The 16,985-nt window shown below is 25.6% G+C and overlaps 1 long non-coding RNA gene across 1 annotated transcript; it reads right to left on the bottom strand.

Annotated features, from left to right (window-relative positions):
* Positions 1-473: 473 nt before the first annotated feature.
* LOC136084108 (uncharacterized) lies at positions 474-12,122 on the bottom strand. The gene is made up of 4 exons (XR_010640343.1): positions 12,060-12,122; positions 5,136-5,301; positions 636-771; positions 474-550 (listed from the first exon to the last, which is right to left on the bottom strand). It is a non-coding gene; the product is annotated as an uncharacterized LOC136084108 (long non-coding RNA).
* Positions 12,123-16,985: the final 4,863 nt, after the last annotated feature.

A 16,985-nucleotide genomic window follows, 5' to 3' on the forward strand; every position in this document is an offset into this window, starting at 1 on the left:
CTGGTTAAGAGCATGTGTGGAAATGAAATGAAAAAACATATTAGGCACCAATACTTATATGCTCTACAGAACACTACTACTACTACTACTACTACTACTACTACTACTACTACTACTACTACTACTACTACTACTACTACTACTACTACTACTACTACAACTACTACTACTACTACAGAAAACATTCAAACCTCAGGTAAGAATTTTTTCCCTCATTAATACTAGTTAACACTTTAAGAAATGCTCATAAAGCTATATTTATCAGTGAAATTTCAGGTATAGCTATACACTCATTTATATATATATATATATATATATATATATATATATATATATATATATATATATATATATATATATATATATATATATATATATATATATATATATATATATATATATATATATATATATATATATATATATATACATACATTAAACTGATTTAAACATTAATCCAAAAATTAATTAACCTAACTTAATAAACTTTTTTTGTGCATGGGTTTATCTTTATAATAGGCCCTAAAGCTTTTGAACAACGATCTTTTTCCTAAACGAATAACTGAATTTAAATAATAAATTTAACAAATGTTAATTATAAAAAGTAAAACCAAAGATTAAAATAATGAAGATACATAATATGTGGGCGGAATTCATGTCTTGGCTAAATACTCCACAGCATCACGATTAGTAAGCTTCAACTTTTGAGCAGCACCTTTACCATCTACAAATATTGTTCCTGTATGTTCATGGCAATGAAACATTGGTAGGCTATAATAATAAAAATTTTAACTGCAAAAGTAAGAACAAAGCGATTTGCGAACCAATTGTTGTTTCATGCTCTCAGATCAAGGACTTCTTAAATAGGCCGCGACAGCTCATACTGTCACAATGTATAGATTTCCCAATAAATCAGAGGATCGCAAGTTATGTAATAAAAAACTTCTAAATGCAAACTTAGTGCTAACAGATTATGAGCAAATTTTTGCTCAGCACTGGCCTAAAGATGCAGAATTAAAAAAAGTCAAAGGTGGTAGTTTTGTTCCAGTGCACCTTCCAACAGTCTTTAAAGGTATACCAGTGTCTTGTATTCCAATAGTGTCTAGAAAGTGAGATGTCATTGGGTTAATGTGCTCTGAGAGCAATAGTTTACCTTGTGAGTTTGAAAACTTCAAAAAAATGAACGCTATTTAATTCCATTGTAAAAAATTTGAAGTCAATGATAAATAACTGTAAAGAAAAATTTTATGTTGTTGTAAAAGAAAAAAATATATCTTTAATAACATATGAACATTGTGGGCTAGTACCTAAGTTTTCAATATACATAACTTTAGAAGATTCTGGAATTATTTATTTTACTGGCCAACTTTTACAATTTTAACCTTTTTAAACAAAGGAGTTATTAAATACTATTCTCAACTGGAGAATGCTGTTATGTTATTAATAATGAAACAGATCCTAAGTGAGCAAGTTATGTTAGGCATCAAGTAACTTTATTAAATAAAACAAACAATACACCATTTTCTTTAGAAGACATTTCTGATGTATTGCATCTTTATTCAAAATCTCGTTCAGTATATTTTGACCTCATAGAGAAGCTTGTTTTGCCATGTGTACAAGAGTTACAACGAATGACAAACAAATTAAATAAATTTGAAGATAATGAATATTTAAAGATGATATTTAAAGACCTTCAGAAATTTCAAAAATACTGCTTTATCTTGACTGATGAGGTGTACATAAAACCTAGGCTACAGTATTCTGGTGGTAAGTTATTTTTAACTTCCAACTGGAAAGCCAAGATTTTTTTTTAAGCATTTTTTTTAAACTATTGTTTGAAAAGCTTAAATAATTGTAGTACTCACAATTAGTTAAAATAAATCATAAAAAAATTATTTTTTAAGAAGTTATTAATTTTGTTTGATTATAGGGATTGTGTACAGTGAAACAAAAAATGTCCAAGAATAAGCAAAAACAGCTTTAGCACTAATGCTCCTTTGTCTTTTTGGTGGCCAACAACTTGTTATAAAAGATTTTCCAGTTTGTAAAGTTACAACAAATTTTCGAACAAGCGTGATGGATTTAGTGAAGAATTAAATTATAATTGCAGGTGGAAAGCCTCTTGAGTTAATAATGGATAACTGTCGAGTAAATCAAAAAACATTTCAATATTTTAATGCAAAAAATATGCACAGTGCATATTTTAAAATGTACTCGAAATTATTGTATCACTGAAAAAACACAATCTTTAAAATATAAACTGCTAAATGATAACGATACTGCGCAACTTGCAGAATAGAAATTTATAATTCAACTTCATGCTGCAGATAATCGAATAGTTAAGTTGCCATTAACACAAAAAACTGTGTCACCAAAATCAAATGAACAACAAAATGTTGGATTAGCTCTCAAAGGTTTTTGTGATAAAACAGTTGCAGCATTATATGTAAATTTTCCTGATGCTGAAGATACTGCACTTTTTATTGAAACAACTGTCAAGTGGTGGCTTATTGTCAACAGTAAAGCAAAAGGTCTAGATATTAGATTAAATGATATTCGAAGAAAGCCTATTACTTCAGTCAATGATTGGTAAATAGATTTCTTAGAGAACAATACTACTTATTTTGCTGAAAAGTTGAAATGCAAAAATTCAAAATCAAGAGAGAAAAAGTTAACAATGGATACCCAGAGTGCTTTGCAAAAAACTTTTAAAAGATTAGCAAGCTGTGCCAAGTATTTGTTGAATTGCGGTGTATTTATTGTTAGGACATATGCAATCAGATGCACTAGAAAAACAGATTGGGAAATATCGGCAAGGGTTAGGTGGCACATATCTGTCAGGGTTAGGGTTAGGGTTACTGTGCAAAATGTTATTCAAAAATTTAGAATCGACAAAACTAGAATGTTGCTAGACGAGCAAGCAGATTTTAAATATTTCCTCCTGATCACCACCACTGTGATAACTGTGAACTTGATGTGGAGTTTGATATGTCGATATGTGAAAATTGTGAGGATCAGTTGCCAAATAAATGCAAATAAGGGCTTTTATACATTGCAGGTTTTATTGCTTACAAACTTCCTGAATTACATGCAATTTAGTCTACTTTGTTATTTATTGTTTTTTTATATTTGAAGTGACACTTGTGAATAAAGTTTCACCATTACTGTGCAAGAGAGGATTAATTGACATTTTTATCAACTATAATAGTAAATTTCAATTGCTTCTTTGAAGTTTTAAAAAAGCATGTTGCATTTTGGCAAACATTTTTTTAAACAATTATTGTAAAAAACACTCTAAAGATTTTGGGAAGGAATGTTTAATAAAACAGGCAAAACTTTCAACTTCAAAATAAAATACTTTGAGTCAAAAAAGTCAAAATAATTTTAATAAAGTAATATATTTGTTTGTTTTTATCAAAAAATATATTATTTGTTACAAGTGTTAAACGGCTAAAATAAACATATAGTTTTAAAAATAAGATTTAGTCATTTTTAGCTAAACTCTAATACTTTAATTAAATAACTTAAATTTTTATTGTAACTAACTTATTGACGTAAAAAAAAAATTCCAATAATTTTTTGCTTCCGAAATTTAATCCGAAAATTAAATAAATTTAATCAAAAATGTTTTGTTCTCATAAAGCTCTTTGTTTCTGAAGTTTGTTTACAAAAGCAAGAATAAAAAATAATTTAACCGTAAAAAAGTCGACCTTTGCTAATTTTATGGAAAATGAGCTGTCGCGCATTACGAGAAATGAGCAGCCTGTTTGAGAAGACCTTGTCTCAAATCAGAATCAGTAACCATTTGTGGTTAATGAATCTTTTGAGAACCTAATTGTTTTATAATAATAATAACAATAATAATAAATATTGAAAAAACCTAAATTTTTATTGAAACAACAGTAATTACTTAAACAATATAGTATAAAAATTGTGGTATAAAATTGGTAATCAATCTAGTATTAAAAACAATAGAAATCAATCTAGTATTAAAAACATTTTTGATATACAAAAGAATACCATCATTTTTTTATCAACTAGATAAGATTGTCACAATCTATAAGTTCTTGCTTTTAAAAATTAAATTCTTATTTGTCCTTGTATGGAAGACTGCTGTCATATTTAAGCTAAAACACCTAATAATGCCCTTTTCTAATTTAGAAAAGATGGAGAAAACATCAAAATGTATTTCTGTTCTAAGCTTTAGGCTCTCTCCTATCATTGTAAGGTTGCACGTCATCAACTTTTTCACAAATACTACTTCTCTGCTTGAATAATCTATCATCTCTTGTTCCATCAACCAAAACTCAATCTTTCCCTTCATGCTCTTAATTCATTAAAAAATTTATTTTTAGAAATCACTCTCATCGTGTTTTTCTGACTCCATACAATTTACAGTTTTCTAACTAACTCTTTCTTACAAACTCCTTCTTAAGTTCAAACTTAAATAGTTACTTGCTGCCATTTTGCTGGAAGTTTTTTTTTAAAAAAACTTAGTTAAGTTGTCTGGGCAGGTGTCATAAACTTTGATATCTTATATCATTGATCTTAACAAAGGCTTTCTATGTATTAGTTTAGTTACTTTAATCTATGCATAGTTTTAACCAATCATAACCTGGTTAAACCTGGTTAAGCTGCATAAACATCAAAAATTTTGACCGGATGCAACCAGCTATTTTAAATGTTTTTACGGTTTTTCCTCGATTCTTTGAATCTTAAAAACTTGTAGCATTTTTTTTGGACAGCATAAAAAAATTATTTGTCTCTAATTAACCTTTGGCACTTTATTTGTTTTCAACAAGTAATGTTTTTAAAATAAATTTTTTGAAAAATTAATGTTTTGAAAAACAAGTAGTCGATTTTTTAAAAATCTACTGTCATATAATTTATTATTAAAAAATAACTCAATATTAGAACAATGAAATTTTTATATATGATGACATGTGATTTTTATGATGAATGATGAATTTTTATATGTGATGACATTTTTATATATGATGACATATATATGATGACAACAATGAAATACTTGTTATAATAACGCGAGACTATTCATTATTTTTGATCTGTTGTGATAACAGATCAAAAATAATGAATAATAAATATATAAATAATAAAACAAATAAATAAATAACCCAGGTGAATCTAAAAAATATGTTCCATCAGTATGACACGGAAGAGCAACATTTGAATATGCTAAGTCAGCATGATCCATATCTTATTCTGATCTGTTTGTTGTTAGCCATACATCACCATAAAAAGTCGTGAATACCCAATAAGATTACTAATAGTTCTAATAGACTAAAAAATATAAACAGAATATATAAATAATTAACAGAATTAAAAAAAAACTATTTTATCTAAATAAAATCTTTAAAAAAAAAGGATTGTTTAACAAGAAAAATTAAAAAATTATTAGAAATTAAAATTATATTGAAATTCTGCCATTAATTACCTCAAGTGTTGTTGGGGTGTTTTTTTACAATCTCAAAGCCATATATTGCCTTTCAATCAAAATAAACAATGATTATGTAAGTATTTATGTATATGCATATAAATATATACATATATGAACTTTTTTGGAAACGGCATAGTGGCAATAGATGAACTTTTACTTGTATTGCAAAAAAATATCTCACTGTGAAATTTTTAATGTTGGAAAAAGTTTGAAAATAAATATATAACACATAACATATAACCCATAACACAATTGCTTATTAAGAAAACTTTATAACAAAGATTATCCTATGTGTTCCAAACATTTCTACAATAAATTTAGCTGTTAATTTTTTTTATCGCTTAATGTATTAAAATTGGAGGTTGTCTCATGGAAAAAAAATTTACCATGCGTCCTTTATCAGGTTAAGAAAATACTGACTAACATATCAGATGTTTACTATATTATAGTAAAATGTTTGTAAATTTACAATTCAGTCCAAATTTAAATTGACTTTTTAATATAATAATAAATTTAATATAATATAAAAATAATATAGTAATAAATTTCTATTAAGAAAATATCAATGTATAAATCTTTTTAGTTACAAAATCTTTAATGAATTCTTTTACTTTTAATTTGCCATTTAGAAACAAGATTGTTGATTTAAAAAGGAATAAAAAAAAATTTGAACAAACACAAAACTAATTAGGCAAAAATGTTGTTTTTTAAAGAGGAGAATGTATCCTCCTCTTTTAAAAACGATCCATTAGGAAACAAACAAATGTTAGTTAGTGAAAAATCTGAGGAGACAATAAAATGTTTAGACACTTACTATAATGGAGACAATAAAATAGACATTATCTTCAGCCTTTTAAAAAATTTAAAAAGTCTATAGTTCTTAATTTTATTTTTAAAAAAATATTGGGACAATTTAGCTCCAACTGAATTATGATTTGGAATAGGTTTGGCTGCACTGAGTGCAAAATTTATGTTATAAATAACAGTTGGTAAAGCATTGTCGGTAATTCAATTTCTAAGGAAAGTATTTTAAGGCAAAAACAATTAAGAACAAGTTAAGATAAGATTAAGTTAATATTTCTAAAGGCTTCACATACCATGCTAGATTTAAAATGGCTTCACATACCATGCTAGATTAATGTCACAGGGAGTTTCTTATTAACATAATATCTTCTTCAGCCACAAATTAATAGTTTGCAATAAGAAAAGCTGATTCATGAAATATAAGTCAAAGACACTTTAAAAACACAAAAAACACAGTTGGTATTTAAATGAAAGATTTGTGGCTATGTGCCTAGCTGATTAATGTTTATCTGTAAACTATTTACATAATTAGCTTTTTCTATTCCATAATTAGTTTTTCTTTGATTTGTTAAAAATATAACAAGAGATAAAAGGGCTGAAAACCAGTTGGGACTGGGACTTATTTCCAGATTATAAACGATGTGTTAACAATTTGTCAATGATCTTCTTGATCTTCTACATCACAGTGCAGAACGTACTTTTAATTTTAGTCAAGACTTTTTGCTAGAGGAACTTATAAATAGCATTATCAGGACTTCATATCTCAATTAATGAGTTATCTATCTAATTCTTTTTAAAATATTATTATAGATTATAGATTTTTTTTTATTTTATTGAATTAAAATGAAATTCCCTTAGCCTCTTCCCTACCCCCCCCCCAAAAAAAGTTTAATATACCTCAGATCCAATGAAAAAAATTTGTCATTAAAATAAATTCAATTATGTCCCTTGTAGTTTTCAAGAGGAGTATTAAAAATATCAGAAAATTCTGCTTTTTGCATTCATCAAAGTTTAAAAAAAAATATTTTTAAAATTCTATTTAATATTTAAAAACAAATTTTTTTAAATTATTTTTGAATTTTAAAAATTCATATTTTGTAAACAAATATGATTCAAATGTTTTCAAATCATTTTTTTGAATTAAATATCAATATTTAATTAATGACTAGTTAAGGCGATATGGATGGTTAAGCACCAAACCAACCTATACTAAAAAAATAAAAAAATAAAAATGATTTATGTAGTGTTTCTTTGCAAACAACAATATACTATACTTAAATTTTTAGGTAAACTGGACAGCAGTTACTTTGAATTTGCTTGGTGTTAAAAACTATTTAATTTTGCACCTCCTTTCAACATATTTGTTGTTTAGGCTAGTTAAGTGCTACGCCCTGGACAAAAAAAAGGTAGAAAAAAAATAAGGTAACTTATCCCTCCCCCTTCAGAATTTTTTTGAAAACAAAACAAAACATATACTAATAAGACTATAGTATTGTTAGTATATTTTAATGTATATGTATTTTAAAGTATTTTAATAATAATTATAACTTTTTTTTTTTTTTCAACATCTTTGCTTCCAACAAGGCTGCAAGCAACGACTATTAGAGTTAAAAGTTACTGGAAAAAAAAAGATGAAGTTTATAGAGCACGATAACAATTGACAGACAACTTAAAAGATTGCAAAATATATCAATCAGGAAAGCAGGTTTGTAGGTTGGCATGTCCATTTATGTTTGCAATCTGTTTTTGTATCTTGTCTAAAAGAAAAAGAGCATCATTGGAAGTTACTTATTTGTTACTAAAAATTACTACTTTGTTAGATAAACACAGCATGGAAAAATCAGTTTAATCTGTTAATCCTTTAATCAGTTGCTAAAAGCCAACAAAAAACATGATATAGTTCCAGTAACTCTTCCAGTGGATAATTTTTTTAAAAAAACTTGTCAACAAATAGACCAATTTAGAGACTATCACTATATAGCCAAAAATCAAGCCACTTATTTGCAGCATCTGGAAATAAAATTACCAAGTAATCATATTTTATTACTAGGTTTTGTTGAATATCAAGATGCAGTACAAGGTTTCCATAGGAACAACAGTCTAGCAACAAAGCATCTTTTTGTTATTTACAAATATGGAAATTTGGAAGCCTATATTTTATAGAAACTAACAAAAATATGTCTTTTCACTTTTTAAATTGGAGGTTTTGTTTATTGACCTATCAAAAATCAACTTTTATCTTTGCTAACAAATTTTAAAGTAGCCATTATGTATAAAACAAAATATTCAAAAACTCAATGTCAAATTTTATTATAGTCTAGAGTTGCATAATATAAAAAAAACTAGAAGGTTTTTTGAAATTTTGTTTTTAAAATATAGAGCTTTTGAACAAAACATGTTTTTCCAACTGAAGTTTATATTTTTGGAAAAAACAGAAATTTCAAATGGCCATATCTCATAAACCACGAAAGCTGGAAATTTCAGCTTTATGCTGAAAATTCAGGTACTGCTTTCCTCATTGATATAAACCAACCCACCAAGATTCATCTGAGGTGGTCCATGTTGGACCTTGGTCCTCTTAGCAAGCAATAACTCATAGGCAAAAATACTGAATGATTAAAAATACTGAATGTTTTAATTACTGGAATAAACACAGTTTGAGATCATAACAGATTTTTTATCTCTTTCCTTTAAAAGTTTATTAAATGTTAAATGAATTTTTTATAAATGAATTAAATTTTTTTGAATTAAATGAATTTGAAATTATAACTAGAAATATTATTCTTTAAAGTCTAAATAAACAATAACGCAGACTTTCGATCAGTTGGTAAAACCGGAGAACATAAAAACAATTTAAGCAGTTTAAACAATTTAATTTTGCTTGAAATATTATTAAGATCTCAAAAGTTTGAGATCATTAAATGCCAAAACAAAGTGTTTTAAGTAATAAAAATAAATAGAAAGTATAAAATGATCATAATAATAAATTGGTGGCAGAAAAATATGACAGGTGGCAGGAAAATAATTATTTGACAATTTTTCATTTAATAAGAAATCAGTTTCGGTAGAGCCGCTGTATTCTCCGGATACTGATCAGAGATAAAAGTAAAACTTAATGAAAGAAAGTTATAATTAAAAACATCAAATAGGTGGAAATCGTTTGTACAAAAAATTTTGATTTGGGTGATTCAAAACAATATGCTAAAAAGGCTATAAAGAGAAGTGAAAAGGTTTATTGCGAACTAAAAGCAAAATATAAAAATAAATGTTTTACTAAAAGATTAATCTTACTAAAAGATTTTTTTTTAAATTTATTTCAGCCGACCAGTATTGATCAGCAACCTTAAAATAATTATTTCCAGTGTTGGTTTAATGTTTCTGGTGCTACCTGGTATTTAGGTTTTTCCAAATTTAGTGGCACAAAAAAATAAACACAAGTTGTTTTAATTTATTAAACTTCCAAATTGTTTCAATTTATGCTATAAATATCTTTGTTAATTTATCTTTTTCAAAATTTCCAAGACTTACTTGCACTATATACGATAAATTTATTTTCATTAAACTTATTTTCTGATCTCAGTGTTGATAGCTACTACTTTCTGATCCCAAAAGAAATTCCCTTACACAAAGACTCCACATAAATTTCCTTACACAAACACCTCACATATAAAGTCCCTTACACAATGACTTTATGTATAAAAATTCCTTATACAATAACTTTGCATATAATATGCATTAAGGTTGCAACTCTTTAATATTTCTTTAAATACTATAATGGTTGCTGCTCAAAAGAGCAATCTCTAGTTACATCAACCAAAACTCATTCTCACATGACTTGACTTCGACAATGTTGCATCCTTCTACTGTATCTGTCTCTTCATGCTCTGAAGAGTTTTTATATTGTTTTTTTTTATATAGTTGTTTAACTACATTTCATATATATTTTTCCCTGCACTTAAATGGTTTGAAATTCTCTCACACTGAGAGAATTTCAAACCATTGAAATTAAAACCTTGACAATAGACTTAAAACCTTTAAGTGTTCTGTCAACCTTTCCTTGCTCTTTAACATTATTCTTTGTTTATTGGATGTGAATTTTATCCTAAAAAGATGCTGCTTTTTTAGGCAACGAAATCTTTTCTTAATATTAATGAACAAATATTATAGATATTTGGCAAAATATGCAATGATAAAAATACAGAAGGACTTTGCTTTATTTTTTTTAATGAAGTGCATTCATTTATCTGTATATTGTCTATATATAAATGGTTTTTTAAATTTATAATGCTTTAAAGAGTTTTTTTTACTTGCATTTGATATTGGTTGCAATACTTTAAATATTTTTAAATGCAAAAGCCTACACTTCTATTGTATACAAAGATTGTATTTACTTTAAAATAATTATATACATAAAGACAGATGTTTGATTCCTAACAAAACTTATTTTTTATAAATGATACTTACTTTACGCTTGATATATAGTAAAACAACAATTGGACCATAATAATTAGATAAAAGCTATATTTCTAAAAAATTAAACTGACAATTAAACATACACACAATGGCAATGTTTAGTTACGCAATACTTGTGCTATTAAATGCCATTTAACTTCATGGAGAGTTACTATTGTAAAATTGTCTCAACTTATTGAAACTGCAATTTATCCTAAACCAATTAAACGTCAAAATGTGTCAATTGTTTTGTATATTTTGTGATGAGACTGTAACTGCTTTAAAAACTAAGCCATCTGTAAAAAATGTTGACAACACAGTTTTTATAGATAGATGAATTTTTAAAATTCATAATGTTAAAGGAGTTTATGAAGATACTTTTACTAAGGATAAAAATTGTGCTGTTTTTTCATCAAACAATGTTAAACGTTTAAACTTTCCTATAAATTTGGCTGATATGATTGAAAAAATGCCTCCTGAAAGTCATAAAATAAAAAAATTTAATATAAGATACTTCTTAGGCTTATTTTCATCCATGCCATGAAATGGTTGAACTTGTAAAACATTTACTAACTACAAGTCATAAGTAAGTCTGCCACATTTTACTAGTGACCCTAATGGAAAAGCATTTGGAAGACTTTGGCTTTTGAAGGATCAGGTGGTACCTATTTTATAAATGCTTAGCAAATGTTATAAAAAAGTTGACAATATAAAAACTAAACTTTAATTGAATACTAGTATCACTGCTAATGATATGAAAGTTTTATCAAACCGTTTTTGTGACAAATGTAAGTATGTAATACAAGATAATATTTTGTTTAATGTGTTTCATAATCTTCTGGTTAATGAAAGCAATTTGCCTAAAAAAACTAAAATGTCCTAGGTTTACATTGATGGCAATAGAAGATAATCCACTTAAAGATACATTTTATATCTAATGAAATGTGACTTGGATTTAAAATAAAATTTTAGTGATTTTATTAACGACATTTTAAAGTTAATTATGAACTTTTAATTTATAATTATAAATTGTATACTATAATTATATATTATATATATAACCCAATATTTTATAATTATAATTACAACAACCTTATTTTATAACTATAGTTATATTAATAACTCATTATTTATTAAAAACAAAAAAAGAAAAGCAAATGCTTCCATGAAAAAAGACTTTTTTTAAAAATTTCAGATTTTTTAAAAGCTGTATGTTTACACAGCTTGTCATTATAGTCGGCCATGGTATAAATACATTACACCTTTGAAAAGTAATTAAAAAAATAACAAAACAACTAATGAAATACTAATCATAATAAGAGAATAGTTGAAAATAATAACTTACATTCTATACTTAAACATCCATTATCATAAGAAACATGAAGAGGATAAATATTAGCAGGTATCTATAGATAATAAACATTAGCAAGTTATATAAAATAAAAAGTAGAGAATAAAAAAAAAAATCATTTTTTAAGTAGAAAATCAAGTTGAAAATAAAGCAATTAAAAGTAAGTAAAAGTAAACGAATTTACAAAAAATTTTTATTTAAAATAGTCAAATATAAAAAAACTTTAAAAAAGCTTATTTATATCTTATGAACAAATGTTATAAAAAATGTGAAAAACACACACTCACACACACACACACAGACACACACACACACACACACACACACACACACACACACACACACACACACACACACACACACACACACTCACACATACACACACACACACACACACACACACACACACACACACACAGCTTAACCTAAAAATTTAAATTCTTGCCCCATTTGTAATGAAATAAAATTAACTTTTATATCTTAAATTAAATAGAAATTATTCATAGGATTTAAAATTTTATCAATTATTCAATTGTTCATAAGAAAACTCCAACATATAGCCTTAAACAAAAAAATATTTTCTGATGAAATTTAAAAATCTGGCAATGAATTTTAACTTTTGTCAATATAAAATTGAATATATATATATATATATATATATATATATATATATATATATATATATATATATATATATATATATATATATATATATATATATATATATATATATATATATATATATATATATATATATGTATACATATATATATATATATATATAGATATATATATGTATATATATATATATATATATATATATATATATATATATATATATATATATATATATATATATATATATATATATATATATATATATATATATATATATATATATATATATATATATATATATATATATATATATATATATGCGGTAGTGGTGTAGTGGTAGTGCGCTCGCTTAATAAGCGAGAGGTTGCGAGTTCGATCCCCACCACGTCCCTGGTAGTACCGCGCTCAACTGGTTTCTCCGCGCAGCGGCCTTGTTCGTCAAGGGTCGTGTTTCGGAGTGATAGAGTTGAGAGAGGGTTATAACCACAATTCAGTAGCCTCCTCATCTGGAGTGGCCTTCTGGGCCTTGGGGAGGTGAAATAACAAAAAAAAAAAAAAAAAATATATATATATATATATATATATATATATATATATATATATTTTTTTTTTTTTTTTTTTTGTTATATATATATATATATATTTTGTTATATATATATATATATATTGTTATATATATATATATATATTTATATATATATATATATATATATATATATATATATATATATATATATATATATATATATATATATATATATATATAAGGGGTGTTACGCTAGCAAATGAAGCTTAGGATCAAACTAGGATAATTCTTGTATCACTCACTCATCGTTTTTTTTTATAAAGTCATCATTTAAACTTTTGAGTTTGAGTAAACCTGATAAAAACTTAAATACCAAAATTGAAAACACATACTAAACATTTTTATATAATTTTAATATTGAATAAGTTTGATATTATACTTTTGCAAAGTAACTTTTAACAATATAAAAATTCAATAAATAAATACAATTAAAAAAATTAACAAATATATAAACTAATTCAATAAGATTTCTTGAGAGAAAAGTATGACTAGAGTTGTATGCAACATAACAACAGCTGTAAGATGGTTTTTAGAATAATTTTTGTGACAGCTGGATATCTTGTGACTCTTTTCCCAGAACTGACTAAATTTATGATAAACAGATTAAGAGCCTTGTTCGCTCCAACAGCCTAGTTTTTTGTTTGTATAATCAATTGATGCTATTTTAAAAAATTCTATGTTTTGCTAAAGTAAATAGAATTGTATGCTTCACTAAAGAACATACTTTAGGTGATACTCTTAATCCAAGTTCAGGGTAGGCTTCTTAAAATTCTTTGATTTTTGTTTCATAGCCTTACTTTAAAGTCATTCCGAGACAACTTTTACTTCTCTCAAACATTTAAATGCTTCAGAAAACCATATTCACCATTACCCAGTGAAAAAGACTTGATCTAATGTTTTAAAATACCGGTGTTACCAACTAGTTTTGAACTCTTATCCCCCTTGAATTCTCCTCCATGAAGTTTTGGTCTTTATAAGCCTAGTTTTACATTACACTCCTATGCTTTAAAAAACTTTCCTTTGATTTTGTATAACTATCTAAACAAATAATAAGTCTGTTAGTGTTTCCATTTAGAAGATGTTCCATGGCTACATGAGCTAGCACTTTTATAATCTTTGTTTTATCTGGTAGATATAAAAGTGATTGGTTCACACAGTTATTATAAGATGCAGCAGATAACTTTGATATTTACAGTTTTTTTTCCGCAAGCATATTTGTAATAACTAGCTGATAATCTAATCATTACAAGCATTATATGTTTACCATGAAATTCAAAAGGTTTGCTCCAATAGCCTATTCCTTTGTTTGAATAATTAACTGATGTCATATAAAAAAATATTTTGCTGAACTGTGTTCATAAAAGTTTTACTATTTTACTTTTACAAACTTCCTTTTGTGTCACTCAAATTTAAATAACCGTTAAATTCATACTTTATTGCTAAAGTTATTGAAATTATTTAACATGAAACCACATTTACTTTCAACGATTTTTTTTGTTTTTTTGTTTGCATTATTGTTACTAAAGCTTTTTTATCTGTTGCATTTGTAATATCCTTAGTTTTAATGTCTCTACATTATTAAGTTCTTCTCATTTGAAATGCTGTATTGAAACTCACAGCCAAAGTAAAAGTTTGTTTAATTCGTTATGAAAAAGGAAAAAATTCAAGTAAAATTAAAATGGAAGTGTAGTTTTTACAGGAATTAAAAAAAATATTTTATTGATAATATAAACTTGAATGATAGCCATTTTTTCAAATGAATTTGTGGAAGATGTCAAACTAATTTAATAAAAATAGAAAGTAAGGTAATACCAGCATAATTTTGAGCAAACCACATGGTCTTTTTAACATCAAAGAAACTGCTTTTACCAGAAACTAAAAGTTTTTCTAATGTGCTATATACCTTACAGCTAGGAGTAGTTTAACATCTGGATCAAATACAGATAAAAGAGGAAGACCAAAACTCAACTCAGAAGTTGGTATTGATGAAGGAACTGAATATTTGAAAAATTATTAGATCTTAGATTGTTGTGAGGTGTCAGTGGAAAAAGTGAAAAAATTAATACAAAGTTGGTGGGGTCAATAAACTTAATATTATAGCACTTGTAGAAAATTTGCAAGAGTCCTATGCAAATCTGAAAAAACGATTTGATGAAAATAAATTAAATATTTTTGTTCATATGATATGAAGTTGGCCAACATTAAGACGTATAATGTAACATTTTAAGCGTGTAATGTACGTACTAACCATTTCATGTAAACCGTAAACCATTTCAGTCAAGCTACTTTTCCTTATTTTTAATATTTAAACAAGTCTGAAGATATTGTTTCAGTGGTAAGATAAATGAAGCCATTAGCTTTATAAAAACCACTTATGAAGTTTGAATGATGATTACGTAAAAAACCTTGAACGACAATAACAATTGATATTAGCGTTATTTACAAAATATTTTGATATTTTTATACTTAACTGATATTCACAAAAGTTAAGAAAAAACAATGAAAATTTTATTTTTATTAAACTAACTTTTTCATCAAAAATCTTCAGCAAAAGAAAGAAAAAATGGTGTTAATATGACACATAAAGAAAAGAAATCATAAAAGAAATGTAATAAAATAACTTTTCTTTCTTATCTTGAAGCTGCAAGAATATTTGTTTAGAAAATTTCTCATAACAAACAATAAAAAAATACAAAATTAAAAAAAAAAATACAACCTTAAAAATTGTACACTTTAAATCTTATTTTATATTGGTGCCACTTTTAATATTTTAATTCTTTTTTATTTTGTTTTGTTATAATGATTGTTTTGTTATAATAATTATTATGTTATAATGATTGATTTTATAAAAAAAATAAAAAAACATTATTTATGACAAACTTTAAAAGAATTTATTTTTGAGGGAGTTTAGATATACTTGATAACGTTATCAAATTTAAATATATTTAATAATGAGGGTGTAATTGTAAGTCTATACTTGTTTGTCTTGCTTTATTTTTATAAACCTGACACGGCTGTTTCACTAAATATAAAAGCGAGCTTGACGTCACAAGAATTTTTGTGTTTTAAAACAAGAAAAGTATTTCCGCGTAAAAAGTATAAAAATTCACTAACTTTAAAATAATAGTATTTTTTTTCTATAAATTCTTTCATCTTCAAATTAAAAAAATATAAAAGAACTATCCTTCCTTGTTAAATAAATATTTTCATTAAACGGACTAAAATAAGATATTGTTAAAATATTGCTAAAGATTTGGGATCACTTTTCTGTTTTTTACGATTTTTACGGAAACCTGTCTTGGGCCAACTAAGATATTCTGACATAGCTACATGTTTGATAGTTGAAATTTGGAACACTTATCAATAAATGTCTATTCTATCTGAATTTTGGTGCATATTGCTCATTTTTGTAAGAAAAGTTAGTTTTTAATGCATTTCTATTTTTAATTTTATCACTTTACAATGTAAATCAAATTTTTTTTAGTAATATGCACCAAATTATTAAAAATTCAATTCTTTATAAAAATGAAAATTAAAAAATTATTTCATGTACCTTCCATCTATGTTAAAAAATATAGTAATCAAATCTGGCTGGTTTAGCAACAAATTTTTATTGTTTTAAGTTTAATCCTATTATATCTTGTTCATCTATTTGTCAATAAATATTATTGGTATAATTACAAACATATAAATTGGTGTAAAAATATAATTTAAGA

Source organism: Hydra vulgaris, chromosome 08 (assembly GCF_038396675.1).
Source record: "Hydra vulgaris chromosome 08, alternate assembly HydraT2T_AEP".
In the NCBI taxonomy this organism is placed as follows: domain Eukaryota; kingdom Metazoa; phylum Cnidaria; class Hydrozoa; order Anthoathecata; family Hydridae; genus Hydra; species Hydra vulgaris.